Raw genomic sequence first — 17,684 nt, 5'->3', positions numbered from 1 at the left:
TGTCCATTTATTTGTGTTCATTTGCATGTTGTAATTGTGTTTAGTTTTGTTTGATTTTGTTCAGTTTAGTTTTAGTAAAATATTATTTTTACTTTTGTTTCTATGAATGTTGGCCAACTGACAATCCGATTATCCTAGTACGTCTTTACACTTGCCAAAGGAAAAATGGCAAACAAGACTAAATCGGAGACTACCTTGGATATGCCATAGTAATTGATATATTTCTATGTTAATATGAAAATGTTTTATTAGTCCCACTGTTAGTTGTATTTGAGGTTTATTGTGTCTTGTGTTGAAAAAAAAACCTAGCTAGTCACGGCCTTTGAAATTGGCAAACAAAAATTGAAAAGAAAACTAAATCAATCTAGACTGTGTGTAGTTAAGAAATTAGTATATTGTATAGCACATTGTTTATTGATGAAGACCGTACGTTAGCCTGTAGATGTATGCTTGTGTCGTCTCATTGACGTTTATCAAACATTTCTCTTGCACGTAAGAACATAAAAACTGCATTCTTAGTTGTTTTCGATTTCCTTACAATTTATTTATTTCTCCTTAGACAATTTCTTTGTTGTAACTGGCGTTTTACATTTTAAATTATACAGTTAATTACATATACAATTGAATTAAATAAATTAAAGATTCAAATTACACAAAGTATTTAATCAAGTCATTTATATTTGCTTTTAGATTCTATATAATTGAAAAGAGGAAACATTTAGTTGAATATCGACAGGAAACGGGAAACTGACACGAAGAATTTAACTGTAAGATGATATTATACAATTTAATTGTATTAAATGTTCAAATTATTCGACATTCGAAACACTTAAGTTTTTTTTCTAGGCTATTCACGAAACTCCATTACCGGATTCGGCAAAACATGTTAGAATTTTTAGTTTTCAATGCTCTTCAATTTTGTTATTGATTTAGCGGGTCGGAAGGGATTGTTCTTAATTATCATTTATTATAATTATATTGATGGCAGTTGACATGAGTTTGTCTTACTGCTTTTAATTGGTCTCGTTTGTGTATTGTCCTGTCCTGCAGGTTCCCAATTAGGTATACTAAAGAGTCTGCTGTCAATTTGATTGTGAAGAGGTCACTAAGGAAACAATTGTGCTCGGGAGAAATAGTGTAGTGGCATTATGCCATTTTTCTTTGAAATTATTGAGTCTACTGTTAAGGAAATATCAACAGTTCTTATTTTCCATCCGGTATTTAAAATATTGAGTCTTTAATTCCTACACTTAATGTGGTACTATCAACACCTTGATTAAAACTAATTTGGATCGTTTAATTTTCATAAATTTTGACAAAATATTAACTTTGACCCTTTGACAAAAATATAAAAATTTCAAAAAACTTGAACCACACACTTTATCGGAAAAATTTCATTGGATATATAGCAGTTTGAAACACTAATTTTGATCATTGAGAAGCTTAATATTTCCTGTAACAATAGAACGTGATTAAAACGTTCAGCTGATTTTTACAGAGTTATCTCCCTGTAGTGTTATGTACCACATATTTCCATTTTCAGGTATCTTTCTCTACAGGAAAACATTACATAAAGACATGTTCAAGGTAAGGAAAATTACAAATTTAGAAAATGAAACAGAAGTTTTACAGGGTAGAAACCGGATATGGAAGATAGTACCATTTGTGTGTTTGTGCACATCGATTATTTGTACCCTTTTGACGATTCTTCTGTACATGGAAAATAGAGACCTACGTATACAAGGTAAAATGTTTTAACCGTCATCTGTGTTTTAAATCAATTGAACAAATCCAAAGAGGTTTAACCTTTTATATTTTCCCTGAATTTATTTCACGTTTTCTAAATTTCTATAAATCTTTAATGAAATTTTCTTAGTATTGTCTTTCATATACGAATGATTTATTTTTGTAAATAATGAATGCCCTTCGATGCAATTATTATTCCTCAAAAATCTGTATTTGTAATGTTGTATAAAGATTGTTTTAAACAGAAGTGTATATAAAGCATTCGATAACAATCGAGCATTTCCATAAAGTATAGTTAGCTATAACTGAAAGTCTCGGGATGACAAAATATGAAACAATTCAAAGAAAAAACCAACGTCCTGATATATATTAAAACAATGAACGAAAAACAAGTATAATACTAGTAGACCGCAAAAAATGAACACTTCTTGATTATCGGTTTCTTGCTTTGGAGAGTAATATTAAGATTAGCGTATAAAACATGTTTGTGATAGCAGAACACCATAAAACGACTGTAAAATCAGTTGGAAAGGGTTCGACTCGTCAGATGGTACAACAGACACTAACAAAAAGACAAAACACACCAAGTACCCAAGATACTGAAAGGTAATTCATATTTAATTTCACCTAATAAATTAACAATATTTTACCATACTAAAGTATTATTTAGTACACATCCAACGGATTATGTGTTAAGGCGTCATGAGCAGGTTGAGAAAAGCATGCATGACCTTGTGCAATGCCAAAATTTAAGTATCGACAGAACGAATGACCCTAAAAGTTAATAATTGGCAAGCAATACATGTTATTCATGTAATCAGATATACATTCAATGTTTGTACACTGAATAGCAATATACAAAGATCTTACTACAATGTTAACCTTTAAGCTTTAATCATCTTGTACGGTTCTAGTAAGTATATCTTGCATATTTTCTTTTCTTTTTTTTTTTTAGAGAAATAAGCTTTATATGAGTTTCAGATACTGTACTACCAATCGGCAGTATAATAAATGTCATTTCTCATTATTTCTTGTTTGGTTTCCCCCTGTTTTCGGTATAATTTTGAAATATTTACATAAAATTAAAGTAATACAAGACAAACTTGGTATACTCCGTGCGTTCATCTGTCAAATATTAATGTGAATTAAGATTAAAATGTTCTCTCAACGACAGTTACGTTATATTCATTTAGATTAAAAGACAACATTAAATGAAATGAATTTAGAACATACAATACGCTTCGATAGACCAACCTCATAGGTTTGAGTAAATAAAAGAAAAACATTGATTTCAAAGATCATCCTAAACCGTCTAAGGTTAACTCTTCCTTAAGCAGTTGCAACCTAGAAGCTGTTTTCTAAAAATTACATTATTTCATGAACACATAAAAAATTAACAACTTGAATCGTTTAAATCATGCTTTTGCCGAAGAATTGTCTCCTGGTAGGATTGAAAACAGTAAAAACAATAAATGATCACGTTACCAATTTCAATGGTACATAACATGTGGCGGAGTTATCTTTCAGTCACATTTTAATTTCGATTAGTTAAAAAACAAAGTATTAGTAGAGGAACGAATTTATTTGTTCAATATGAAAATAAATCATTTGAGAAAAAAATTACGTTTAAGTTTCTAAGGAGGGGGATCGCCCACACTTTTCGTAAGCATGTTTAATGATCAGTCATCACCGAACAAGCAACACGAGAGGCGTAAGAACCAAGAGAAACTATAAAAGCCGAAAAATACAACTGTTTTTGATTGATTTTGAAGGTTTTTGTTTCTTTGTCATTTATAAAATGAAAACTGGCCTGTCTCTTTTTCGAATTTTTATGATGTGAAGAAGGGAGAACCCTGTAACAATAAAAGCTGTTTTAGAGCAGTGAAATCATATATGTGTTCCAGTCCGAATGGCGATAACGTGACTGACTCATCCTATCCAAAAGATTACGCTAACTCAAAAAGGTTTGGATAATGTCATATCTTTTTCAGCTTCCTTACCAACAGCGACTACTCCAAAAATATCTTTTGCCGGACAATTGTCAAATCATATACTTATCTTGGATCTTGCCAAACTATTCAATACGATAAAGTGTTATTGAATGACGGGAATGGTTATGATTTTCGCCATGGATATTTTACCGCAACAGTCACAGGTGTTTATCTCCTGTCAGTCATCCTTTATACCGACCACCTGGAGGAACTGGGTTTAGATTTTGTAAACAAATTTCAATCCGTCACCTTTTTGAACGTCAACGCTTTAATTTACTGATTATGCTTCCAGTAGCACCATACTACCCATTTTACTTGAACTAGGGGCATGGTATGGTTACGTACTCGTACAGGTGATGAAGGAAAGACACTTCTTGGGTTTGGTCCTTACAAGATGAATTCTTTTACAGGAGCACATTGTCAGTTGTACGACAATAAGTGATTAAATGTATCAATTGTCACTAAACAAATATTTACAAAACAATAAAAAAAAAAATTTCAAATATAGTTGTTTTGTTTCTTACTTATAACATTAAAAGACCATGGTTACCTGTTATTGATGTTCTAGCAAAGTCAATTACTACTGTATTTAGATATATGTAACTGAATTACTCAACAAAGTTTTTTGAAACATTTCAACTTTGCATCTGATGTTTTAAATTATAAACCTTGTATCTTTGATGAGTTTCTACCCCGGGAAAAAACGTAACAATGTGGCAACATTAGTTTTTCATTTTTGGACTCCAGCAAGTAGCTTATTAGCATAACGAAGATGTTACAAGACTCCCTCAGGCAAAGTTGAACTTGGATGGATTTGGTTATTTGTTTAGGTCCTTTTTGGTCATATAGCTCTTTAACTCTTTCGGTTCTTATGCATCCTTGGCTTTCAAATATTCGGCTTTGAGCGTTCCTGATGAAAATAAATCCAGAAAAGCGCTTCGGACGCATGCAATTTATAACATGTTGTTTTCAGTTTTTACAAAAGAGACGATTTTTAAACTATATTTTGTAGACAATAGAGACAGATGTTAAGAAAATAGAGGACACTAACGAAAAAATGTCATCGGTTGTGGCAAGAGTACAAGAACATGAAGATCTGCTAAATGATATACAAATTAACAGCAAGGTAATCGAAGAAAGTGTTGAAAGTATAGGGAAGCAGGAACACGGACACCATTGAGAACATCGAAAATAGACTCCTCGCTATAGAAACCGATGACCGATCAAACCACAAGGAAAAGGAAACAATCGAACAAGTGCAAGAAACAATCACAGATTTAAAATGCAGAAGCATGAAAAGCAACCTGATCTTTTCTGGTTTACATTTCCAGCAGAATGAAATATGTGAAGCTAAAATACAAGACTTTTTAGAATCTGAACTAGGGTTAAACTATCGAGTATCATTTGGAAATGTTCACCGCTTCGGCAAACCAGGTCTAAATGGCGTCCGTCCTATAGTGGCACGTTTTATTTACAGAAGAGAACTCGAACACGTCCTTGGCCAAACATATAAATTAAAAGGCAAGCGATTTGGTATTTTCGAACAGTTCCCACCAGAAATTGAAAATGAAAGAAAAGAACTCTATCCAGTTATGAAGAAGGCAAAAAGTGAAACTTGTCCGAGACAAACTTTGTATAAATGGAAGAATGGCAGAAGACAGAGATTTTATTTATGAAAACGAAAACGAAATATGCACTGATGTTGAGGGTGTAACTGTAAACAGTGTGTGTGAATTAGACTTACGTCAGAAAAGGAACAATAAAGACAAATACAAAAACCGTTTTGGGAATCAGGTATTATATTTTTGTAAAGGTAATAATCTTTTTATTATGAATTGCAGAACAACAAAAGATATGGAAGGTAAATTAACATGTCGAAATGCTAGCGTGGTCGATTATTGTATAAATAATATAGCTGTTTTACAAAATTTTTTAAATTTAGAAATACTAGATTTTCAAGTTTATATTCTGATGTTCACTCTCTTTTAATTATATCATTTCAGTGTTTAAATTTATATAAGGAAACATATGATTGAATTGATAATGTTCAAGATGAGAAAATACAGAAATGGGACCCGGCAAATATTGATACTGAAATGATCGCTAATTTAACGAAAGAAATTGAAGACACTAAGAACGTGTCTCAATTTAATATAGGTACATAAAATAGGAAAAAAAGACGTTCGATACTAAAAAAAACCCGTATCTAAAGCTATAGAAAAAAACCAACGAGATACGCAAAACAAACCTTGGTTTGATTTTGTTTGCTCAAAGGCAAGACAACAATTCAGGAAATTTAAACGCAGAAAATGCTTATCTGCACAGTATTGCAACCTCGCAAAGCAAGCGAAAAGCAATTTAGAAATGTTAAGAATAAAGCGCAAAAGAAATATAGAAAAAAAGTCAGAAAAAGAATGAAATTACTGAGAAATAATGATACAAAAAGAATACTGGAAAATTTTGAATAACCGTATTGGCACAAGACAACCAAATATAGATTTTGAAAATATGCTTACATTTTTCAAGGAACTAAATAAGTTAAAGACAGTGTAGCAGATACAATAGACACTCCTCAAGTTCATCGCGATTTCGTTAATAATATCAACGAAAGCCTTAATATGCTTATAACCGAAGATGAAATTTTAAAGTGCGTTAAAAAACTGAAAAACAACAAAGCCTGTTCAGATGATAAAACTATCAAAGCATACATAAAATCTTCCGCTAGTCAGTATATGGGGCTTTATGTCAAATTGTTCAATCGTATTTTTGAATCGGGGAAAATTCCTGAGCCATGGGTAATTGGGATCATTTAACCCTTTTATAAAAAAAAGGTGATAAGTACAACCTTAAAAAGAGCCGTCCGATTACAATTGCTAGCTGTTTTTGGAAAACTATGTACTTCAATGTTAAATGCAAGACTAAATAAATTTTCTGAAGAAACATTGTTGATTACGGAAAATCAATGCGGTTTTCGTGAAGGTTATGCGACAACTGATTGCATGTTTGTTTTGCATTCATTTTTTGAAATTATTAGAAATAAGAAAAAGAAGCTCTTTTGCGCATTTGTTGATTTTGAGAAGGCGTTCGACACTGTTCGACGAGATGCTCTGTGGTACAAAATGCTTTTAAGTAATTTAAATGGCAAAATGTACAACATCATTTTTAGTATGTATCAAAATATTAAATCATGTTTACTATATAATGGGCAAAAATCAGACTTTTTTTCCATGCAAAACTGGTGTTCGACAGGGAAAAATTCTATCCCCCTTTTTATTTTCTCTTTTTTTAAATGACTTAGAAGATTTTCTATGCAAAGAAAATGTTATTTGTCTAGAAACAATAAGCAAAGACATTGAAACAAAGTTAGATATTTATCTGAATCTATTTGCTATACTTTACGCTGATGACATGATCACACTTGAAGAAACTGCGACTGATCTCCAGGCATTTTTAATGAATGTGGTCTTTCTTACATATGGACATATCAAAACTTTTACAATTATGATTAGTTAAAACATGCGATTAAAACAAGTCTCCAATATCAATTTATTCAGACTTGGAGGTCAAATATTAATAACGGTCCCAAAACGGTTAACTATTGCATTTATATAGAAAGTTTCGCTTTTGAGAACTATTTCAATATGCTAGACGATAAAGACGTTTTCACTCTTTGCAAATTTAGAACTGTTAATCACAAGCTTCCAATTGAATCTGGTAGATGGAAAAACATACCCAGAGAAAATAAAACATGTAACTTGTGTAATAGAAATGAAACTGGAGATGAATTTCACTATACTTTGGATGTACATATTTTTCAGAAGAAAGGAGAGAAATACCTTGCCAACATTAACACTCTAAAGTTTAAAGCAGTTATGAAACAATCAAAACTCAAAAAGGTGGTCCAGTAACTTAGATATAAGAAGATGTGGTATGAGTGCCAATGAGACAACTCTCCATCCATATATTGCATTAGATTTTGAAGGAAGCAAGACGCATAACAATGGCAAATAGTAACCATTGATATATCCATGGAATGTGTATAACTTTGCAAAGTATTTAGGACAGTATATAAAGGTTCCATCAATGAAAATTTCGTCGACTTCGGAACACAACACAGAAATATTTGATGTACAAGAAAATATTATAATATTTGATTCCATGTCATTAACTAGGCACATTAGAAATTGCAGCATGGACATCCTCTATCGATTTGGGGAGCGCAGGGTGTATTTTCGGTCTTTCTTTGTAAATAGCCATCGACAAACTTTTAAAAAAATTTCCAACCAAGTGATGTTCATCTACGTTTTGAAGTGTTGATGGTCTTGCTACAATGTCGTTGCTCGCCTTTTAACCGCATGTCGGATTTATTGTATCTCGATTTTTCTTGCATTAGCCTCATGGTTATGATCAGTAATCCCAGACATAACGGTGTTAGAATGTTCATCAGTTCTAAATTTCTCCTTACACGATTTTGCCGTACAACTCCAAGAAATGTCTCCTGACCTTAACGTATTGTCAATTCCGTAAGTAAAGCCATTATACAGTAAGGACTTCTTCCCTTTATTTGTTAGCGATTGTTCTAGTCCTCGTTCCATTATAAACGTATTCGCGTCCAAATGAAACCAAACAATTGAATGGATATTTGCTCAGTAAAATATATGATACGACTTAACAGTGAGTTGTATTTACTAGCAGGGTAAATATACAGGTAGATTTAAAGGTAGAAGTCGCGCAAATGTAATATTTTTTTCTCGCAAATGTAATGTCCGTTAATCCCCAAATCTGCGCAGATGTAATACACCAGTTATAGTATATAAACTTGTATATATGTCTTTCATTTTGTTGAGGATAACCATTAGTAGCCATATGGATGTTGACAATCCTCGTTTAAATAAATAAACAAATAAATAAAGCATTATATAAATAATCAAATAATCTTTAGTTAAATTATTGATATGTATTTTTAAATTACTAATAACTAATTATAAAGAAAGCAAATGGAAATCTTGTGATGTCTATATTTCTACCCTCCACTTTTCCCCGACTGACCGGTACGACAACCCCCATCCCCACTCCCCAACTTACAAGTGGCGTCCGCCGTCGTCGTTAACTTTAAAAAAATTTGCTCTGACAAACAAATCAGTACACTCAAGCTATATTTAAAGGTGTTCTCATTATGGTGCCTAGAAACTCTTGATAAGAATTGATCAATGCTATGTTATATTAGAGGCACGTATTATAAAATTGAAAATGGAAATGGGGAATATGTCAAAGAGACAACAACCCGACCAAAGAATAAAAAACAGCCGAAGGCCACCAATGGGTCTTCAACACAGCGAGAAAATCCCGCACCCGGAGGCGGGCTTCAGCTGGCCCCTAAATAGAAATGTGTACTAGTTCAGTGAAAATGGACGTCATACTAAACTCGAAAACATATAAATGAACTAAAATTGAAAAAAACATACAAGACTAACAAAGGCCAGAGGCTACTGACTTGGGACAGGCGCAAAAATGCGGTGGGGGTTAACCATGTTTTGTGAGATCTCAACCTTTTTCTATACCTCTAGCAAATGTAGAATAAACCAACTCACAGCAATACGCACAGTTAAACTCAGTTTAAAAGAAGTCCGAGTCCGATGTCAGAATAGGTAACAAAAGAAACTAAGCAAAATGACAATGATACATAAATTAACAAAGGACTACTATCAGTTACTGACATGCCAGCTCCAGACTTCAATTAAACTGATTGAAAGATTATGTCTTCATCATATGAAAATCAAGCACAATACCTCCCGTTTGGGGTTTAGTATCATACCATCATAAAATATATGAGAAGAACATAACCCGTATCATGCCAACAACTGGTTTTAGAACAAATGTGTTTATTTCCGATGCAAAGACCCTATGAGTGAATCAATATTAATATCAAAATATGCCATCTTCAATGACCTGACAACAGTATCGTAACTATATCCCTTCTGAATAAGTCTGCTTAAAGGTTTGGTTAGCTTTTGAGGTGTATGCCGACATTTTTGTGCTTTGTAAAGAATAATACCATAAAAGATTGGATGTGAAATACTTGAACGTATAAGATGTTTGCATGTTGATTTATATTTACGAATAATGTCCTTGTACCGATGATAAAATTAAGTAAATGTTTTGACTAGTTTGTGATATCGAAAAACCTGGTGTAATAATTTTTCAGTAATACAGAGATTTCTTTCGTTAAAATCAAATACGTTGTTACATACACGAGCGAATCGAACAAGTTTAGATATATGAACACCATAAGATGGTGACAAGGGAACGTCACCATCTAAAAATGGATCATAATTAACAATAGGAAATGAAAATCATCTCTTTTATCATAAATTTTGGTATTAAGCTTCCCGTTAAAGATATAGATATCAAGATCCAGGAAAGGGCAGTGTTCATTGTTAGTGTTAGCTTTATTTAAAGTCAGTTCAGCAGAATAAATCTCTTTAGTGTACATACTGAAGTCGTCATTATTGAGAGCCAATATATCATCCAAATATCTAAAAGTGTTATTAAATTTTTGTATCAGATGTTGTTTCGATGGGTCTTTCCTGGTTTTAGTCATAAATTGTAACTCATAACAATACAGAAACAGGTCCGCAATAAGTTGTGCTCAGTTAGTCCCATTGGAATTCCGATAACTTGACGATATACGGAATCTCCATAGCGAACAAAAATGTTATCTAGTAAAAATTCAAGGGCAGTTATAGTATCAAAGCAGGTCCAGTTGACATAGTTCTTTTGTTTGTTGTTACTAAAAATGACCTAAAAGAGTTTGAACATATATATTCGCATTCTGACTTTTTATATGTCCATTTAATTGGGTGTGTGAATTTTTTCTTAATGAGATTATGAGGCAAAGTGGTATATAGGGTAAAAAAATCAAACTTTGAACAGATTCGAAATCACCAATATAAGCATGCAATTTATCAAGAACTTCCAAAGAATTTTTGACACTCCAAAAGTAATTTATTCCATTATTTTCAAAGGCCTTATTTGAACAATTTATTACCAGGTTTTTTGATTGTACTAAGTGTACTTGTAAGTAAAATAGACAGTTTAGTAGTGGAACAATGGTTTGAAGAGGAAATAAATCTGTATTTGTAATGTGTTTTGTGCAGCTTCGGAAGCCTGTACATAGTTGGAACTTTCATTGTATTTGGTTCTGCTTGTAAAGAGGAAGCTTAAAGTTTATGTTTGTTACAGATGTCATTTTCCGAATTTGGAGTCAGTTGGAATGTTGGTTTTTATTTTGCTGTTTTACCACTTTACTCGGGTTAAGGAGATGGTTAAGCGCCCAGAAACATGTATAACCCCGCCATATTTGTTTGTGCTTGTCCTAAGTCATGAATTGAGGTTTGTGATAACTGTTGCAGATTTCAACTAAGTAGTATAAGGAAAGTATTATAGCTACGTGCAAGATATTAATGAAAAAAATGTGTATAGTTTAGTTTAAAGTCTTTAGTTCCTGTTTCACTTTACCATAGTTGTTTTTAAAAACTGAGTCATTTTTATAATAGCTATTATACTTTCTACATACTACTTGGTTGAAATATTCAACAGTAATTAAAAACCTCAATTCTTTTCAAATCATATGGAGACTTTATGATCCCGCTAATGTAACACGGATACAACACGATTATATCGAGATGCATATTAATCTACAGGAGCTTGTTCGCTCTCAATAAAAACCCGACACATAGTATATATCGAGAATTTATTATAAATTGGCTATATCAAACAAGAGAACAAATGGGATTTGCTCATTGTTGAAGGCCGTACGGTGACCTATAGTTAATTTCTACGTCATTTGGTCCCTGGTGGTGAGTTGTCTGATGGCAATCATATCACATCTTATTTTTATATTTATACATGTAATATATGATATCACGAGTTTAATCCGTAATAACAAATTATAAAATTAGTGATAACGATTTTAATCCGTGATCACGATTTTTTAATTCGTGGTCTCGAATTCAAATTATACTTTTGGAAGGTCTTAAATGAAAAAACCTATACTGTTTAGTAAGCTCTATAAGGCCACGGCAATATAAAAAGTTAAACGATTCAAAGCAAACAACAAACGGCCTAATTTATACTAAAACAACGATTTCTAAAATATGATGTGTGTAAATTGATACATTTTTTTGTTGTGTTAACTACAGTGCATTAAGGAGTGTTCCTGTAAATGCATTCAACATGTACTGACTAGACCCAGGAAGTGCCTTTCCTTCATAGCCCGCATGAGTGCGTACCCATACCATGTCTCCTTGTTGAAGTAAAATTGGTAGTACAATAGTGCTGGAAGCACGATCAGTATAACCGTTGACGTACAGAAATGTGACGGCTTGACCATTTTTAAGAAGATCTAAACTCAGGTCATTATTGCGGTCTGTATAAATGATGACTGACAGGAGATAAACACCTTTGACTGGTGCAGTAAAATGTCCATGGCGAACATCAAAACCATTCCCATCATTCAAAAACACTTTATCATATTCGATAATTTGGTGTGATCCAAGCTTAGTGATTTCTTTTGACAACTGCACAGCAAAGGCTACTTTTGGTGTAGTCACTGTTGGTATTGGAGCTGGAAAAAATAAACATATTGAATATATATGATTCTCAATAAAGTTAATTGTAGATTTATTTTTTGTCACACTTGGTGATTTACCATATACACAGCTTCTAAAAACACCATTGTTTGTGATTACAGATCAACGTAAGATGTCACTAATCATTCCTACTGTGCGATTGAACAAGTTTCTGCCTTCCGTTATATGTTTACAGGTGCTCATTCGAACTCGAGTTCTTGTAACTCAATTCGTAAATAAACTATGGATGAAAAATTAATTTTTAGAACGACTGGACAAGTGTACAATGTAGACTCTTAAATATTGATCTATGATGAAAACAACGTTGTTTTGACATTTTAAACCAAACTCGTTTAAAAAACCGCAACTATTCATCTAAACTTGGAAAATTTTCAAACAAGAGCCATGAAGCCCTTGAATTGTCTCATTGTTTTTAGTCTTGATCATACATGTAGTTATGTTATCGGACATTAAATGAAAGAATTTATAGAAAGAGTTAACCTATTTCAATGAATGCGGTTATTGATTGTACTTCGGCTTGTTTTCCTTCAGTAGGAAATGAAGCTCGAAATTCGAAGTTTTAATGCTTAATGTGTAAGTTTTATGGTCATCGTTAAAGACCTTTAATTTACAGTCAGATGGAGAACAACAATAAATGGTCTTTTCGTTCGCTATATTGGTTATTTTCTTGGCTTCCACATGATTTGAGTCTAATGTGATGTATCTATCCTTTATCTTTTTAAATTCCCAAAACTCTCTTTCTATATGTAACAATATGTCCCTTTTCAGTATACATATAGATTTTTGTAATATTGCTCATTTTGAAATTTGTGTCTTTGGCAATTCCCATAATTTGATATTTCCATAAAATTCACTGAATATCAAACCGATTCATGATTAATGCTTGAAATATGCAGGCTTTAAATTACCGGCCGGATTTAATATAAGATAATGTTATTTTGTTTCATTTAAAACAAAGTAATCTGACTTGTATTTCCTATTAAGAGTCTTTTGTAATGGTAATTGTCCATGGCTATGTCATCTACTTCCTTGATTTTGTGTTTTTTTGCGTTACGTAGGCTATGTGTATAATTCTGGATTTTCTCGTTGTTTTCGTGTGTTGTTTTGGGTTTCGATCCGGGGTAAGTTTTTTGGGTTGCATTTTGTTTCTCTATTGTTGTTAATCTGGATCTTATTCTACTGTTTTCTTCTTTAAGATTTTTATTTTCTTCCTGCAGCTTTTTATTTTCTACCTGTAGGTTTTCAACTTTTTGCTCCAATCTATCTAAAAATTACCATTCATAGATTATGCCTAATACTCATGATTGAAACTATATGTTAACCTGAAATATATTTCCCCAAATATTACCATTTTGATACCGGATATCTCCGACCATCAGCTTTGACTCTTTATAAGCACTATTTCTGAATTACTCCCAGTTTTATGGAAGTTACTTTTGCCGAAACTTTCATTTTAGGTGTTGAATGATGTTTATTTATATACCGATATGTTGAAGAGTGTTTTGTTTTTACATTGGTCGTTTTTAAATGGTTCGGTCTTCTGTTGTGACTTTTGTATCTTCCAGATGTGAAAATTTAGACTAATTAGCATACATAGACGTCAAGTTTGACAGTCTTTTATTCACACCATATTAGACATGGGATGATTGTGATCTTTGAATACTATACATGCACGTTTATTGTCCAAGATCGCATGTTGACTTCTTTTATTTTGTTCTGTGCTATTGGATTGTGGTCTCTTTGACGTATGCTTAATATCTCCTTAGTAATTTTATATAAAATATTATAATGCTAAATGAGAAGGAAATGAAATAAAATGTTAGTATGTGAGTTAAATCGATTAGAAAAATATCAAAATAAAAAGTTGGTATTTTTTTAATTTTCGATGAGATAACAGACCACCAAAGGTTAGAATAAACACATTTATTCTAAAACCAGTTGTTGGCATGATACGGGTTATGTTCTTCTCATATATTTTATGATGGTATGATACTAAACCCCTAACGGAAGTTGTACTTGATTTTCATATGATGAAGACATAACCTTTCAATCAGTTTAATTGAGGTTTGGAGCTGGCATGTCAGTAACTTCTAGTAGTCCTTTGTTCATTTATGTATCATTGTCATTTTGCTTAGTTTCTTTTGTTACCTATTCTGACATCGGACTCGGACTTCTTTTAAACTGAGTTTTACTATGCGTATTGCTATGTGTTTCTTTTTTCTACATTGACTAGAGGTATAGGGGGAGGGTTGAGATCTCACAAAACATGTTTAACCCCGCCGCATTTTTGCGCCTGTCCCAAGTCAGGAGCCTCTGGCCTTTGTTAGTCTTGTATGTTTTTTAATTTTAGTTCATTTATATGTTTTGGAGTTTAGTGTGACGTCCATTTTCACTGAACTAGCACACAATTTTATTTAGGGACCAGCTGAGGACCACCTCCGGTTGCGGAATTTTCTCGCTGCATTGAAGACCCATTGGTGGCATTCGGCTGTTGTCTGCTCTTTGGTCGGGTTGTTGTCTCTTTGACATATTCCCCATTTCCATTCTCAATTTTATTGGACAGGAAAAGCGAATATCTACACTACTACAGGTCACAGCATGGCATTCAGTAAGACAAGTGTCCATCTTAAATGGTTTTTAATCTCAAGTGAAATGTACTTAGAAATAAGACGAAACAATGACTTTATTCTAGTGAAAGATGAGAGATATTTCAGATGAAAGATAATTATGCAACAGAGAGTGTTAAAATCAGACATAAAAGGAGAAGAAATATCGTATTTGCAGTTCAACTTACCCAGTCTTTTTTAAACAGAATATAACTTATCCTCTTTAAAAAGATCGGCATTTACAAGTGAATCTTGGAGATATAGTCCAGCAAATGCCAACGCCAAAAAGGCAAACATTTTCGTTCGTGTGATTAATAGTTTCACGAACAAAATAATCATGAATTTTTCATTTAGATAACCGAATTTAGGATCAAGTCGATCAATTATTCTATATCTAACATTAGTTTTAATATGGTTGTTGTCGAATCTTATTCCAGATTTGAGACATTGCTATCTATACGCTTGGTATGCAACTTTAGCTTCCTGTCCATGAATTATTCTACAGGCTTATTAAAAACAATAATTATGAAACTCTTTGAAAACGGTTTGGCGATTTAAATAAAACTTGTACAGCTATAGGACAACTTGTTCACCTGATATTTCTAAATCTTTGGTTTTAAAGAATCACGTTAATTTCGATTGTACAATAACATTATTTTAAGAATAACAGTAATCTGAGGTTAAAGAAAATATCTACAACTTCCACCGCCTCGTTATGACTCATTTGTAGTATTCGTCAATGGTCACGTTAGAACAATAATCTTTGGCAAACTAAATTAAAATAATACTTTATAACTTTCAGGCGTTCGAAGAGTTTTTCTGGATTAATCTGCACATCAGGAACGCTAAATTCACACCTCAGTACTAGTATCATATACTCTCAAAATGTAAAGCTAACTCTTGACTTTTAATTTCAGTGACGCCCTAAGTATAAATGGAAGTGAATGTTCCCCATAGTAGAAAAGAAGCTAAAGAAGGTAGACAATAGGTTATGTTGAGAAAATGTACATGTTCCAGCTTAAAGGAAACTACATAATATGCTACTCAGCTTGTTGTTCTGTTTTCACAGTTCATTCGATATGAAAGACACTAGTATATATGTTTTGCGAGTGGACGGTTTTGCGCACGGTAAACCTAGTCCAGACCTGTCACTTTCACCTGTCTGTGTTTGTAATAAGTCTGTTCATTTGTTCAACCATGTTTTTCCGTTTTCGCACTGTAAATTCGATTTTGATGGTTTATCTAAATAAATGGAAGATAAAATTTATCCGTTTTGAACATTTTCCCCTGTGCATGCTAATAACAAATTTTATAACGTATATGTCCAAGAATAGTAAAATTGAATGAAACAATTTACTCGCATTTATTATTTAAAACTGTTTAGAAATCCACGAATGAAACATGTGGGCACATGCATGAAATAAGTTCACCATCTTGTCATTTTCGGAAATTTTAACTAAATAAAAATCCTCATAAAATGCCTTCTAACATACTGTGTCTGTGCTGCATAATGTAAAATTTATAGCTTTGAACACTGAAGTAAGATTTAACATGAGAACCCTGTACCATGTGTTGGGAGAACGGACGAAGGACATGGGTAAAACAAAATTAATGCGACGAAAGTCGCAAAGTGTGTGTGTGTGGGGGAGGGGGGATTAGAAAAAAATAACATTCATTATGTTTTACCTTGGAAACTATACGTGTCAATTAAGTTTGGTATACTAGCCATTACATCGTATGTCAGAACATGGAAGTATTATATTGACAGGAACTCCAACAAACCGATTTCAAACGTTTATAGTGCGATGCCGCAAAATCGTTAAGTATCTGTTAATTAACTTGACATCTTTCAATTAGTCGTATCGATGCATGGGTTCAACAACGTTTTCGGGATACTCGTAAATACGGAATTTACCGAAGTAACCGGATGTATACATAAATGTCAAGGATATGACATTTAACGACCATGCCAATATTTGGCAGTTGACAGTTTTTTACTAGGTTTTCTATGTTAATAAACTATCGTCACTTACAAATATTTCACTAATCAGTATGGACGTGCACGATTTTGATGATGAAGAATTTGAAAAAATTATCGGTGAAGACATTGAAGAGTTTTATTGCTTTTGTAAATCTGAAACTTGTTCAATAGAAAAGATAAAGGCTGTACGGTGACCTATAGTTGTAATCTTCTATGTCATTTGGTCTCTGGTGGAGAGTAGTCTCATTGGCAATCATATCACATCTTCTAATTTTTATATTGAATTCTAATAAATTTCTTGTGTAAGGAAACACATCATGAGTTGTAATCTGCATGTGTAATTGAGGTTTACTGCTAACTTTGACAAATATCTTGTCGCATTAGTTACTGAAAGTCCGATGTCAAATATTTCATGCATTTCAACAAAAACAAAATATTATAAATTTCTAAACAAACGCTGCAAGATGTTTCAGATATGTTAAGCCTTTACAAATACATTTAATTCTAAACTGGTTAATTCTAATGATAAAATTTTAAGAGTATACTGCTTAGGACCCAGCATTATGATAGTTCTTTAAATGCATCGAAATATTTAAAATTAAGCCATTATTTCCCAAAACAAGTCCGTCAGACGTCAGAGCAATCTCGGACTAGGTTGAAGGTTGTTTTAAACTTTTGAATTTATTCAAAAGGTGTACATGTAATCGGT

Source organism: Mytilus californianus, unplaced genomic scaffold (assembly GCF_021869535.1).
Source record: "Mytilus californianus isolate M0D057914Y unplaced genomic scaffold, xbMytCali1.0.p SCAF_2, whole genome shotgun sequence".
NCBI classification, from domain to species: domain Eukaryota; kingdom Metazoa; phylum Mollusca; class Bivalvia; order Mytilida; family Mytilidae; genus Mytilus; species Mytilus californianus.
The sequence above is the reverse complement of the archived record's forward strand: the minus strand, read 5'-3'. Positions refer to the sequence as shown.